Below are 16158 nucleotides of genomic sequence, written 5' to 3'. Positions count from 1 at the left end.
GGCCACCATGACTTGGGGGTTGGCTAGGCATCGGTCAGCAGGTGGTGAGCAACTGTATTGTGCATCCCTTGTTTTGTATGTTATTATTATTATTTTCCCTTCCTTTTCTGTCTTAATAAACTGTCTTTATCTCAACCCATGCATTTTACTTTTTTTTTTTTCCCCAATTCTCTCCCCCATCCCACTGGAGTGGGGGTGGTGAGCAAGCTGCTGTGTGGTGCTTAATTGCCAGCTGGGGTTAAACCATGACAGTATTTACAATTTTTTTTTCCACGAAGAAATAAATTATTTTTTAAGTCTGTGTCTTAACCTGAAATTATCAAGAGGTAGATATATCCTTTTTTTATTCGGACTGGCATTTTTGAACAACTCTAACACCAGGCCTGTATTTCATGAGCATTAAAACCAAAAGACCTAACAGAAGATGGACACATTCCAAAGAATGTTCTGGCCTTCAAAATGTAAGCTCAGGCTTCTACTGAACTCTTCTTCCAGTGGCTCAACTTTCTGGTTTAAGTTGTACTAAATGTCAGTTTTTCCATGACAAAAGAATCAGTCTTGTTTCTGTGGTAGTATTTCCCATATATGGATTATTTTTGCCCAGAGACTGGAGGAAAACCCCATCATGACTAGAATCCTAAAGCTTCCAGACATAGTACCCTGCTAGCCTAAACATGAGCAGCATCATCTATTTTGTTATCAATGTGATCTTGTAAAAAAACAGTATTTAAGTGCTATCCTCATTAAGTAGTGCAGTGCTGGAGAAGTCTTATCTTCTCTACTCCATTACTTATCTGTAAAAAGAGACTTTTGCTATAAGTGATAGACCTATTAAATAACTGTTTTAATAGATGAAACCTCCTTTGTGCTTTGATGTAGTAAACAAAACCAGTAGCTGTAAAATCTCCTATAAATGAGGGGAATTTTCCAGTGTGGTGGTGCCTCTAAAGCTGAGTAGCCACAGTGGTGCCTTTTCACCCGGGATCTATTCTGTCATTGGAATCCATTAATCCAACTCACTAAAACAGGACATCTTTCTTACACGGATAGCAAAAAAATCTTTAGAGATTTTTGGATTCCACCTTGTGTTACTACTTACTCCAACCCTTGATGAACTGTAAAACTAGCTGGTTTTAATCTTGCTGCATCAGAAATGCAGTTAAGTTTTTAAAATGGAGCTCAACTAGTCATTCAAATACCAAGATTTGTCTGTTTCTTTCCAAGTGACTTGGTGAGTCACTCCTGGGGAATCACTAACCAAAACGTAATGTATTTAAACAAGAGTTTAAATACATTTAAATGTTGAGGTTGCATACCCCAGTACTATATCGGCTATGCAGTTTAATGGTTTCCAACAGAAAGAACTGGGTTTGGATAAAGGAAGCTTCATTGTCTGCTAGAGAATAAGTGAACCACTTGTGAAGCCCGATGAACCCATCTATGAATAACTTCTCTGAATTCTGAGGAAATGTTAGATGTGGAGTAAACTTACTGTTTTACAACAAAAGTCATTTAGCTTCAACACAGATGGAATTTTCAAGTTCAGATTCTCATCCTTCAAGATGTTCTCTCTTTTCCCTAGCTCTTAGCATATGTATTGAGGAATCCAATGTTGCTATTCTTCAAAAGAAGAAAAAAAATCTTAGAACTTCCCTTGCCCCAGGGTGAGTATCTGGTCAGGATAAGCACAAACTAATACCACAATTCATAAAAAAAAAAAAAAAAAACAACCAAACAAAAAAAACAACAAAAACCAAAACCCCCACATAATAGTGTTTTTAACATTTGATAAAACAGATTTAGCTCTTAGGGTCAAAGAAAATTGGACTAATATTGTGAATCTTCCTCCCTCTTCCTTCCCACCCCACCTCCCCCAAGCTACTGTAGTGCTGATCAATATGAAATTTCTTCAGGGATTTACCAAAACGAACTTGAATTTCAAACCAAGTGGACTTCTGGTGCTTTTAAGCTATACAAAAGACTTCACAAAAATGCACAAATTTAGAAATCCCAGTGGGTATTAGGACTTACTGTCTCCTTGTACTGCTAATAAAAGTAAACTTTCTCACTGAAAGGTTTGGTTTCAGCTCACTTAGACATGTTAATGTACAAAACAACTCATTTGTCTCTAATTTGGAATATATACTGAGTTATCAATCTCTTCAGACATCTGGTAGCCTTACTGTAGTAATATGATGAGTTCCTTCATACTTTAGCAATCACCCATTTAACGTCCAAAGTCTTCCCTGTTTTTTAAAAATATATATATCTGACTTAAACAACCTCCTACCTTTCTCCAGGCAGTTTTAACATTGCTTTTTGGATTATACAGATGGCTAAGATGAACTGGTGGAACACAAGGTCTCTTCCAGCTAGAGAGCCTGGTGCCTTGTAAGTAAAAAGTTTAGAAGCAGCTTATCCAAGAAGCCTCATTCCTCTCCATCATTTCTGCACAGTGTCTGTAAAGGCCAGGCTGGGGAGCTATGTCAAGAATTGCCCACCGTATAGGTTTAGAGCAGGTTATGTCCCTACTACACCCCCCACTGCCGCCGGCCACCCTCAGGATGGGGTAGACTCTGATGTATTTGAGAAATGCCACAAGATCTGAAATTTAATGCATCTAGGATTTTTCCCCACCTGCAAAAGTACTATTGACTTCAGAAAGGGATGAAGGTTAGTGTTCAGGCAGACCTTCCTCTTTCTTCAGACAAGTCACTACTTCTTCCTTAAAGCAAGGAAACAGCCCCTCCCTCCCTCCTTTTCTCAGCCATGGACACACCATTTGTCAAAAGATGCTTAAAATAAGGGCATAAATGTTTTGCGGGTAGCCAGAAGCTCACCCTGACCTTCTTTATCCAAGTAGACCATTAAGTCTGACGGAGGGTTTGGGCTTCACCCACCGCGACCCTTCCCCTCCCGAGCCCCCCCCTGTCCCTCGCTGGCAGGTGGCGGCGGGGCCCCCCCGCCCCCCCGGACAGGCCTCCCCACCACCCGAGTGTCCCCCGGGGAACCGCTGCCGCCCCTCTGCCTCCGTGCCCCGAGTACAACGGGACGGGCTTGGCTCCGGGGTTCCCCCCTCCTCCTCCTCCAGCCCTGCGCTGCCGGGGGCTGCCCAGGCTGGGACGAGGGGGGCTGAGGCGCCGCAGCCTTCCCGCCGCCCCCGGGGCGAGGCTGCCGCCGCTGTCCCCAGCGCTCCCTTCCCCTTCCCGCTCCCCCTCCCCGCCGTCCCGGGCACTCACCGGCGTGCAGCGGGAGCGCGGCGGGCTCAGGGCTCCCGCGGGACGGCGGCTCCTCGCCGCTGCCCTCCTCGGTGCCCGGTCGGTCCGGGGGTGGGATGCCGGGCCGGGGGTGGGATGCCGCGCTTCGCCCCTCGCCCGTGTCGTGCCGCCGGGGGCAGCGCTGGGCTCTGCCCGCCGCCGCCCTCGGGGCTCAGCGGCCGGGATCCGGCGCTGCTGCTCCGCTCGCCACGGCCTTCCCCTCCGCGGGTCAGGTGCCGCCCGGAGACGCTGCCGCCCCGTCCCGAGCCCAGAAACCCCCCGGGGCGGGCGGCCCCAGCGCGCCGGGGAGGAGGCGGCGGGGCCGCGGCCGGGAGCTCCGCCCGGGGCGGGGGGTACGCGACCGCCACCGCCCCCGGGCCCCGAGCACGGCCCCGCCTCGGCACGCCGGTGTGTCGGAAACCTGCGGAAGGCGAGAGTGGTTCCGGCTGCCCCGGGAGGCTGCCCCGGGGCGTGAAGCCGTTGATTTACCCGAGGTACCGCCGGGAGTGTGCGGGGATCAGCGATCGGCTCCCGGTGTGCCGCCAGCCCAGCCCTGGGCTCCTGCTCCGGGAACGAGCCAGTGTGCCGAGGGAGCTTGGTACGTGGCGGTCTCTTTTAGTGGAGCCGTCTCACAAAGACCTGGAAAATCTCAAATGTAGAACACGTTATTGTATATCTCAGATAAATGGACTTTTTTTGGTGACTTTCGTAGGTCCAGTACACCTGCTTCGTATTACACACACAGGGGTTGGTTTTTTTGCAAAGGAAAGGAACTAGCCAGTTTTCACTCCCTTCTTTAAAACCGTGCTTATTTTCCCCTCTCTTTTAAAAATGCTTAGAGATGTGTTGCACAAAACTCTTTATGTGCATTCAAAAGGAATGTTTTGTTATGTAAGTCATAAAGAATTTGTGCGGCGATGTTTTCGCAAGCGGCATTGTTAGGCACTTAGTAACCGTATTGTCTGTAAAGCTGGTGAAGGTATTGTAAACTCCGTACAATTCCCCACTGCCACGGAAACAGGAAAACAGAGGGAAATACCCGTGTTCCTGCACTCAGCCTAGGAGAATCTTGTCCTTCACCAAACAGTGCTCTTCTATCAGTGAAGAAGCGTTATAGTCATAAACTACATCCTTGATGCTACTAAGGCAATCTTTTTGCTCTTGAATAAAGTGTTAACTGTCCCATTACAATTACGATAAATCCAATTTCTTAAGAAATGTATGTTTGGGTCTTGTTTAAATCACCCTCTCCTGTAGACAGTTGGTCCTGCGGGTGGTCCGAGCAATCCTGTGCAAGAACCTTCCCTTCGCTGGGGCTGGGCAGTACCTGAATCACGCTGGGAGGCTTTACACTGGAAAGTGGTTCTGCAAGAGGTGAAAGCCCTTTCGTGTTCATGCCTGTTACACAGTTAACTTGAAGAGTAACTTCCGTGCTAGCAGCTTATGCTTACCCAGTACTTATCCACCAATGTTAGCTTCACTTCTGCAGCAGCTTCATGCTCAGTCTCCTTTGCTGTTGTTTTGACCTATTTGTTTTGTGTAAATAGGTTTGTTGTAGGCCTTTTGGAAAAAAAATTGAAAGTCAGTAATGTTTGTATTAACACCAAGTTGCAACTGCTCCGTGTGCTTATTCTCCTTTGGACCTCTTCCATGCAAACAATGTTTTCTGCCAGCAAAGCCAGAGATGGACTGGAAGGCTCACAGCAGTGCTGCAGCGTTGCTGTGAGATGTCCCTATCTCCCAGCAAACATGTTTGTTCCAAAGAGTGTTTAAGTAACCTCTTTTAGAATGCCAGGGGCTGTTGAAGGTAGAATGTGGCATCTCCATTTAGATAGAAAGGACCTGAATCAATTATCCCTTGCTATGCCTAGTGCTGCAGATGAAAATGAGACTAGGGTGCTGTTGCACTCCATGCCATGACTGAAAGAGCTAGAGTTCTCATTAGAAGGAGATTGGGGGATACGCCTCTGTTGTGTCATGCTGGATATCTCTGTATTTGTTTTGAAATTACAGCTCCTGTATTGCAAGACAAACAAAGTTACAAAAGGCATCGTAACATATGTCTAACAACAAGTTCACATGAACAGAGGCTTATTTAAAAGAAGAACTGCATAAAATACTCATATAAAACTTGGCAGGCTTTTAAGCCTCCTCTTATAAACTTCCAACTCGGATTAATATTGTCAAAGAATTCTTAGAGATAGCCTTTCAAACAAATTTTGATAGAATGTCAAACAAACCAAATGGATTATGGTTTGTGATACAGAGCATTACTAGATTTTAGCATTACACCACCATTAGTTTTAACTTGGGAAAACTGAGCAACAGGCTGATAATAGTACATGTGTCTGTCGATGTTTGGTTTTAGTTATATTTAAAGCCATTTTTTAAATGGCCACATGACCGTTATTCTTGTTTTTAATTCTGCAAATCATTAGACTTCACAGTACTGCAAGGAATTCTGAAATGACATTTTTAATGTAAATTACAGTTTCAGCTTTATCATAAATCATAATGACCAAATAAACCATCCATATGAGTAAATCTTTGCAGATTCTTGTTGGTGCCTGATATGTCAAAATTAGTAATATGTGACAGATGGCTAAAACTTGTGCTGGGGTTGTTTGACAGTTATTTTTCTGTATTTTCTTACAGTTTTTCTTCCATTGATTCTTTTGTCTGCAAGCAGTCTTCAGCTATCAGCAAGTATTTGAAATTACTGAACCTTCATGGTTTTAGTGATTATGCCATGACTCTTTCTGCTTCCAATGCACATAAACTATTAAGATGCTTATATTCTGCATAACTTGATGTTTTGGGAGATCTCTTAATGTCATTAAAGTCACTTAATGATTTTTTTCCTGATTGAGAAGTAGCCTACTGAAAGATGAGCTTCAGAATACCAAAGGCTTATTTCAATTGTCACAGGTATCCAAGGGCAGAGTGAATGCTCAGAACTGTTTGGATTAAGGTTCCACTTGCCTTATTTATTTGCAAGATGAATAAAATTAGAAGCCTTTTTTGTTTGGGTTTTTTTTTTTTTTTAGTATGACTCCACTCTTCAAAGTTTGCTTGGAAATATTTTCAGGTTTAATATTCAACATGAAAATAAAATGAATCCTGTTTCTTTTTACAGCTAATTTTAGATTTCACTTTACCCTTCTTTCAAATGTACCCATCTGAGTGCTCTGTATGAGTTATAAGGATTTAGCCTGTTTAGCTTATGATTTCAACATAAGTTAAATTGATATCCATGGTATGAGCTTATAGACTGTTGACATGCATACTCCCGTTTCCAGTGGAAATAAGAAGCTTTACTTAGAAGAGTCTTAAGGAAAGTATAAACAGCCTGTGGAGACATTCTTCACAGTAAGACTTAAATGTCATTAAATAATGAGCTGTTTTTCTTATAATGCCACTGATACTGAAGTTTAATGCAGCAACTGTCTTGTTGTGTAAGCCTCCTTTGCCATTTCATCCCTGTCTCTCAGGTGTCTACGGTTACTACCTGGGCAAGAGGTAGACAGAATAGCTTTAATCTACATACATGCTGTTATCTAGCTAATGCTCATGCTTAGACCAGCCCAAACTAGAAACTTCTCACCATATTCTGCAGTCTTTCCCTCAGTGAAGATGCTAATTTGAATATCTTCTCTACCCAGACCCTACACTGCACTAAGTTTGTAAGTAAGAGCTTAGTATCTGTGAATTTTCATCTCTGACGGAAGTTAGTCAACAAGTTCAAATTTATTAGAGAGGGACAGGCAGACATTGCAGCTGGATGAAAGTGCAGGCACAGATAAGGGAAAAATCAAACTGTGGCTTCTACAGATGTTAAGAAATGGCATTAAGTACTAAGTGAGTAAGTTAAAACAGTCCTTGCTATTATAATTCCAGAAATACTTGGCTTCTGAATGTGCTCACATCCAGGTTTGGTGCTTTAACTCTTAATCTACTTCTCAGGGAAATTCAGGATCCTCTTATTTTTCTACTGGCCTCATATATGTGGAGTATATCTGTATTTCATGGTTTTGGGAATCTGTGACCACGGGTAGTGTCTTAATAGCCTTTCTTAGAGCCAAAATGTCTTCTGCTACTTGTATTTAAAACTCATCTGGAAAAGATGATCTGCTATGTATGAAATCTGCTAATGTATGAAAACATCTTTGCTAGGATTTTACTTCCCATAAATAAAGGTTGAGCTAACAAGTTAGTTAAACTGCTAAGAATAGGGATAGTGAGCTCTGCTAAGTAAGAAACGTGTAACGCCTGTTTCACTATAAAACTCAAACAGAACAGTTCCCTGGGTCATTTTCAAGAAAGAGTCACGTATGTGAGCTCAGTGCCATCCCACTTCTCCGGTACTGATCTCCCCACGTTTGCCTCATGGTGGAATGTTATCTGCTCCAGCAACAGCATAACATACTGGGAACACTTGTTGTCACACGCCTCGAGCCTAATGTGCACCTGCTCTTAGATTTTAGATCTTTACCATCAACAAGAGAACAGTGGTGCCACAAAGACATTTTGTTAACAAAACAAAATACATTCAGAAAAACGTTAACAGTTTAACAAATAATATTAAAAGTAGTAATCTGTTCTCTGGTTAAAAACTGTTGCTTCCTAGTAGTGTTTATAGTGTATCTTTCCAGATGACAGTGTGTCCTGTAGCACTACAGATCTGAATATTATTCTGGAAAATCCAGGAATTTATCAAGGTGCGTTTTGAAGTTAAGTGCTATCTGTGTTGTAAGAATAACTCTCCTTCTGCAGAATTTCAGAAAGTTTCTATTATCCCTTACATTTTTGCTGCTATTTATTGAAATTTATGATTTTATTGAAATCTCATTTTTCATACCTTGGGTACACATGCAGGATAAATGATCTTGTTACAATTCTGAAATCTTCCCTTGCTATGTTCTAAGTGATATACATCAGAGCATTCTTTATTAATAATTCTTATGCTGAGTTGCTGCTGGAAGTACTTGCAGTAATAGGGTTTCTTGTGGTTGCGATAATGACAAACATCATTCTGCTAGTTAAAAAGCTGTCATGTAAGGATGGTCTAAATTTTGTCACTAACTCCTTGCTATTCTGTCAGTATTATTCTCTGGTGCACATAGCTTTCAGCAAGCTAATAATGTCTTAATAAAAATCTACTTTATGGCCAAGGGATAAAATGTAAGACCTGTTATGTAGTTGAAATTACTTACTCACCTCTGGTTTAGACAATGTGAAGTTTACCCGTTTCTGAAATTCAACAACAGATGAGCTGACCAAATTTTAACATGACTATTGTGAAATAAGGTTAAAAAGTCCAGAGGAGATCCACTGTGTTCCATTCAAATGAAGTGTAATAACCAGGAGATGCATTTTTTTATTCTCAGCTGTGCTGTGTATCACCACTGTGTACAGAAAACTCAATTAGTTGATTTATGTGTAACTTTGTCTACATATGCAAAGGAAGTGATATTGAAAAATAAGAGTCAGTGGTGTTTCATATGCTACCTTGGGCTTCATTTTGGATTGTAGCTGGATGAAATTAGTAAGTATTTATACTACTGTCTGGGAGACAAAATTCTAGGATTTTTAGAGAAATAAATTGATGATGCAAGGGCTCTGCCAGCATTCTGTTGCAAAATACAGGGATTCAACTACTTTGAATACATGGGTGCTTTTTTGAATTCAGAATCCTGAAGGTTTTGACCACTTCTGAGATGCACCACTGGAATAAAAATGATTCTTTGTTACAGTTAAAAAGAAAATTGCAGTCAAGATGTATGTAATTACACTAAATAACTAGAAACAAAAGACTAACTGTTGCCAAGAGCAAGGACTTGTCTTTTTAATTGATTTAAACATTTCACTTTGTAATCCTTACAATTGCAGTTCTGAAATATGATTAAAGTAATAGATGAGCAGACGCATTTATGCAAAAGCAGATAGAAAGTGAAAATAATACAGGTAACAACAATTTCAGGAAGAGATGTTAGACTGAAGCCATTTCGAGATGAGAGAATGTGATTATGGGAGACATTATGTGTGCAAACTGGTAACTTTTCCAGGTATTACAAGATTTCTTAAGAGGTTTAAGAAGCTATAAAGCATTCTCTGCATCTTGTTTGTGGCACCAGACAGTACGTCCTTCCTGTCTTCTTGTAAATAAATTTGCTTGGGAACCATTATCCTCTTGAACTGATAATGAGCTGGATGGAGAGACTCTTCCCTCTTGACTTTGCTGCAGAGCAGGTGTGTTCTTAGTCATCCTGTGATTGGTATGCGTGGACTATGAACAGGAAGCTGTAAAAATCTACCACTATCAGTTTGGTGTTGAGACAGGATTCCTGCCTCAGGATCTACTTATGTACCTGTGCAAACACCCGCCCACCCACACCCACCAACCCCCACCCCCTAACCTCCTTCGGCTTTTGGAAAACATTGTTAACAAAATCAGCTCTGCACCTTAGTGGAAATACATTCCCTTTGCAAAATGTTTGCTTCCTGAACACTATCAGCTCTAACATATTTTAGTCCTTCTAAGATTAAGGAACCAGATATGACTCTCTTTTAAGGGTGGAAATGTTTCCGCTTGCTTTTTTGGGACAATATTAGGGTCTGTTTGAAATGAAACATGGAGTAGTACTTAGGTAGCAGGACTTAATTCCATTAGTTAGGCAAACCGCAGTTTTACTCTGTGTATTTTAGCATTTTATCATGGAATAGAGCCACACGGACAAAAACATTGAAGCTATAGCTAGAAGACGTTGCTCATTCTTTACATCTATGTGGATGTGCTTTAGGTGTAAAGACATGAAGCACAACATTGGCTTCAAAGGAATCCACTGATTCAAACTGTGGCTATTCCTGACTGAGGACAATAAACATGACACTGTGTGCCTATAGGGTAAAAATACTGAGTTGCCATTCTGGGTCTGGACAATTAAGCCTGTGTTCCCTAATCTCAAATTAACATCTGCATAGCAAAAACTGAGGTGTTATATGTCATCTTAAAAAGATTCTAGGCATTCACATAGCTGTAGTAGGAGACACATGAGTTTCAGCCACATTTGTGCAGCGTCTATTGAAGTTATGAATGCTACTCCACGAAGATCCCTGGGTCCACCCATATCCCCTTTCCCTTACCTCATGGCTGAGGGAAAATGAGACAGGAGTGTTAAGTCTAACATGCTGGATAGACCAGGAGTTCTATGTTGAGGTTCAAAAGATATGGACTCTGACCCTGCATTTCCCCAGTGGTCCTGGTCTTTGACTTTGGACAAACCACTGCTCTATCTCATAGATTCATTTATTAAGTCTTACCTTTATACTTAGGAGGTTGCTTTGATATCAATGGAGCAATGAAATTGCTATATAAATGTGGAGTATTTAGTACAGGACAATTTTTCTGTTACTGCACATGTAGCCAGTGAATATAGGTATAGTGTATATTCTAGCTTGCCCTTATGTAAGGGGAACAACTGGCTTTGCCCGTTAAGGATCACTCTAGTTTTACAATACTGGGTGGCACAAGGAGTATGAACCATTATGTCTATGGTTTGATCTTTGAATGGTGCAATTGTGGCTACAGTATTCTCTTGAGTAACTGGGGAATAAAATAGAAAAAACAGCTAGACTTAAGACTGTTCTCTTTGCTAATCAGGCTGTAATTAAGATTTGTTTATTTTTGGACAGTCTTAGCGTGCTAGGTTCTGAGAAACAGAGCACTGGGATGGAAATACATAATTCCCATTGGGAGTTAGCATGCCATAGTTTTGGCATGCTAGGTACATCTGGGAAATTTTTTGTTTAAGTGTAGGTTATTATCCTACCTGTCCATTTGGATGGTCAGTTTTTTGGCTATAGGTCAAGGACATTTGCATCAGAAAGTTAACTTCAAGTTCCTAAGAATATGGTGAGAAATTACACTTATAACCTTAAAGGTCTGTGATGCGGTAAAATTTCCCTGGAAATCTCAAAATAGTAATCTTCACAAAACACTTGAGAACTTGGCTGCTATGACTGTACAATTGCCTGATTTTTGTGTTGTAGATTGTTACACGTATTTCTCATGATAAAGAGGAAAATTAGTTCTATTTTATAAATATGTTCAGTGTTCCTTTATGCTTACAGTGAATGATTTATTCTGGAACAGGATAAAACAAAGTTGTTAGAGAAACTGAGTAGTAAAGATAAAACAATCTAGATAAGAAACCGGCTCCTAGTCCTGAAAAGGGCTATATTGAGTCACGAGGGTTGAATATGTGTCAGCCATAACCAGGGAAAAAAAAAAAAGATGAAAGGTAGTGTTGATGGTTTAAAGCTCCTTGAGTTCTGAAATAGGGGAGGAGGCACTGTGCTGAAGGGCAAAGGTTATGTATAATCGTGCAGCAGGAAGACTGACAGACATCCAGAACCTACTAGAGGCAGAGGAGACTGCCCGTCCATCTCCCAGAGGACAGTAGATGTTAATTGAACCGATATATTACACCCTAGTCTCTCAATACCAGCTTTTGCAAATCAGAATCAGAAATGTGTCATCTTGTTTGCTTTCTGTGCTCTGTACAGTTGGGGTGAAAGGAAACTCATAGAAATGTTGTTTGGAAGAAACCTCTGGAGGTCATCTAGTCCAGTTTCCTCTCAAAGTAGGACTAATGCCACTCCTGGATCTGGTCAGTCATGGCTTTCTTTAGCCAAGTCTTGAAAGCTTCCAAGGATAGAGATTCCGTCACCTCTCCGGGTAGGTTGCTCTAGTATTGCACTACTCTCCTAGTGTGAACTTTGTGAAGAAACCAAATGTTCAGGCACTTAACAAAAGAGATTATGGTGCAAGATATTAAAAAGGGTTATGATACATTCTACGAAGGCGATTTAATTGGTCTGTTAAGGGGTCATATTGGGGACGAAGGAAGGAATGACGTAGGTAGACTGGAAATAATTTACTTTGAACATTTTTTTTTTTATATACCACAGAATAAATATATTATGACAGTGTATATATTTAACAAGACTTGCACATTTTAAACATGTGAATAAGGCTAAGGGAGTGTCATTGCAAATGCCTCTTAAAAATCATATTAATAATACTATGTTTAAATAAGATGAATTTTTGCCATTGGAATAAAGTTATACTCAGATTATATTAGACTAATTCAGGGGCAGTGTTGCAGACCTTCATTCTAGTATGTCTTCATCACATTTGTGTGAGAAAAGTTGGACTCTCAGTCTTAGTTAAAAGCAAAAATATTGTAATATTATCATGACATTTGGAAGCTGATCCCACTATATATGTTTAGTTTAAAACTTTGTAATATGAGAGCTTCATAAATTTTCTTTGAAAGACTATGATAAGATGAAGTCCAAATATCAGCTGTAGTAGATTGTGTTCAACTGGAAGTGATGATTGTTTGGTGAAAACAAAACAAATAAATAAATAAAAAATTCTGGTAAAATGCTGAATGGACCTCAGCAAAAATCACTACTTTTTAGCTGTAAAAAGAAATATTGGAATCCATTGATAACAAAGAAGTTACTTAAGTGAAAGAGTAAGTTTGTTAATACAGATATTTTTCCTGGTGAGGGGGCAGTAAGTCCCTTCTACCTAGGAAAGCAAAGAAGTTTTAGTAAATCAAAATTGGATGGAGAGAAAGAAAAAGCTGAAAACATTTGTGTGTGTGCCATTGATTGTCTTATCTGTGTGGTTAAGTATTAAAATACGGTGCTCAAAAACATACTTTCATCGTGAACTCACTATTTCAAACAGTGCTTTAAACAGCTCTTCATAGTTTGGGGGTAGCTGTGAGCCAGGAAACACTGTTAGCATGTTATCATGATGGTCTCTTGACATGTGGTTGAATACAGAACAAGCCAGTTTGGGAAGGTTGAACAAAATTTCGTTATTAGTTTCTTTGGTGTCTTTCAACTCATTCTGAACTTTGCCACAAGGAACGCTTAGGGATACAAAGTGTAGGGTCTGAATCTCTGGTGCGAATGCAAACAATCTTACTTCCAGACCCTTTATCTTCTCTGTTGTTAAGGAACATCATCCAAAACTAAAAGATCACATCTATGATTAATGACAAATAAATTAACCAAAACTCAATTTTCTAACACAATTATAGTCAACATTTCCTAATGAATATATTTCTGTTTTTCCATGCGTGTATGTATAGATGCACGCACAGTTAATGTGTTCTGTTTTCTGCAATAGAGACGAGATTAATTTTTTTCAGAGTCAGGAGATACAAGATAAATCAGTTTCCAAAACATGGAAGCATTGTGGAAGTTTCTTAAAGGATAAACTAAAATTACATCAAATGTTATTTTTTGAACCTGTGACTATTCAATATCTTTCTTTTTCTAGTTTTTGTAAGGAATATAAACAACTTGGGGGGGGGGGGGGGGGGGATTTGTTTTGTGTTTTTTTGGTTTGTTTGTGCTGGCTAGTGTTCAGTCACCCGTATTAATAGATTATTCTTAATAAAGCTTCTGGTAAGAGCTGTTCCAGCATACCGGCAGGAAGTGGTTTGCATGTCTGCTTTTGAGCTAAGAGTTAGCTCTACTGGAAATGTATTTCCAGAAATGCTGTGTTGGATTTCAGAATCCTGTTTCCCACTGTATTTCTTTTTTTCTGATGCACATCAGCTGAATGTTGGTTTTTACATTAGTATAATTGGCAGCATAAATATTACTTATATTCTTGCCTCCACATTGTAACACTTAATGTAGGTAATTCTCCATGAATTTTAACAATACTTGCCGATTGTTGCCGGCCCACTGACATGTCTCTGTGGATCTATATAACCTAAGCAGTGAAAGGACTCTGCTGCATTCTAATTAGGTCTGTCTGCAGGAGACAGACCTTTTTTTGGTTGGAGCTGAAAGGTGAGACAGTTGTTGGTCCACAACAAGCACAGATCCATAAGTGCTTTTTCACTGTGTGAAACACAGAGCTCCTTCTAGCCATTAAGCCACCAGTAAGACTCCATGAAAGCGGTCATAGCCCACCATCTGGTGCTTACATTTTTTTAAAAATTAATTTAGATCTGTTTCTTATTGGTACTAGAAAATACCTCATACACTAGAAAAGCACTATGGGGGAATGTGTAAGCTTGAGAAAGGACTTTTAACAGGAAAAAATAAGTAGGTTTTAGATGTTTAGGGAAGTTATTGAGGTTTGGTAGCTGTGTATTGCTAAGGAAAAAGCAAGATTTTTATCTTCAAGATAAGGGAAACGCAATCATTTTTTGCCTCTCTCTGTATTGAAGGAAGGTAGGGGAGAGAGGAAAATCCAATTGGTTTTCATTGGCAGGGTGTCAGGAGTAAGAGGAAAGGAAATGATTTTAGTTCCTGAAGGGACTTGGAGGAGGTGAAACTTGAATTCGGTTTTGTTGACTGAATTCAGTAAGAGAAACTGAATTGTTTTCTCAAATTAGGTTTTTTAGGGATGAAAAGGACCATGCAGTTGCTTCCTGCCCCTCCGCGATTTTCTTCATGAAGAAGTTTCTGGAATGCTTGTCATCTTGAATATTGCAGGACAGTCCTTACCTCAGGAAGTTCAGCATATAATGGACATGTGTGTATGTGTACAATATATATGAGATATATATATGCACACACATTATTTCTGATTGACATACTCAGAAATAAACGTGTAGTTCATTATATGGACCTGATAGGAAAGCTCACTTATTTATGATGTGTCGCATATTATTCTAAGATGTTTTCAGTAGAAAGGAACAGTGACTGATTATATTTCCTGTAGAATATTGCCCACAGTGTCTCAGAGACTTGTTTCGTGGAATTCTGGAGTTTACTAGTCTAAGGGAAATAAAATTCTGGAACTGTTTTACTTGCATGCGTTGAGGAGCCACTTTCCTAGTACTCACGTGAATGTGCTTTCCCAGCTTAATGTAGATGGTGTAATGAAATTCTGTTTCTGCTATCAAAAATAACAGAGGGAAAGGTGTAACATCGTATACCTTGGTGTGTGGGGAATAGGAAGTAAAGAGATAGTGGAAGAATAGGAAGTAAAGAGAGACCAAACTAACCTTTTTATCCTTTTGCCAAAGTATTTATAAGGTAACTATCGTTTTCATTTTTCATGTTTGTGCTTTGTAAAGTGTGTACAATACTTTATATTGCCTTCTTAAGCCTGCTCATGAGAACTTATGGATTTAAACCATAGAATAACTTAGGTTGGAAGAAACCTTTGGCAATCATCTTACTAAAGAACAGTCCCACTCACTGCAGGACCAACTTGGACCATGTTGCTCAGGGCCTTGAGGAGTTAAGTTCTGAATAACTCCAAGGCCGGTGATTCCACAACTTCTTGGAGCCCCTCTTCGCAGTGTTAGGTACTGAATAAGGACATTCTGATCTGGTGTGGTCACCAGTCAAATTCAGTAATAGTGTTTTGACAAGTCAGATGTGTCAAGAAGTTTCTTTGTCACAATTAATGAGAAAATTGTTCTGAGATAATCACATTTTCCAGAAGTGTGCACTCCAGTTATGTTAAATGCAATGCAATGAAGTAACCTACAGGGATATGTTCCAGAGAGTTAGAAACTTTTAAAATGAGATAATGGGGCTTTTAAAAAACAATAAAACTGTATTAAAATAATGGGAATGAAAACATGCTCTTTCACTAAAAAGATTACAAAATTCTCAGTTCTGTTCCTCATCTGTCATCCCAAGACACACTTCTGAACTGTAAATACCAGAAAAGTCTTGAATTTCAGACATCTCTGAGGATTTTCTGATTACTGATTCTTCTGCTTTTATTTTGGTTCAGGCACAGAATTCCAGTCAGGAATTTGGTGAATCTCTAGAGTTTATTCTGCTTCTTGCTGCGTTTCTTCTTATTCTGATCTGAGGTGTGTATTCAGTGCCAACTGACTGATGG

The sequence above is a fragment of the Strix uralensis genome, chromosome 10 (genome assembly GCF_047716275.1).
Source record: "Strix uralensis isolate ZFMK-TIS-50842 chromosome 10, bStrUra1, whole genome shotgun sequence".
NCBI lineage: Eukaryota > Metazoa > Chordata > Aves > Strigiformes > Strigidae > Strix > Strix uralensis.
Note: the sequence above shows the minus strand (reverse complement) of the source record.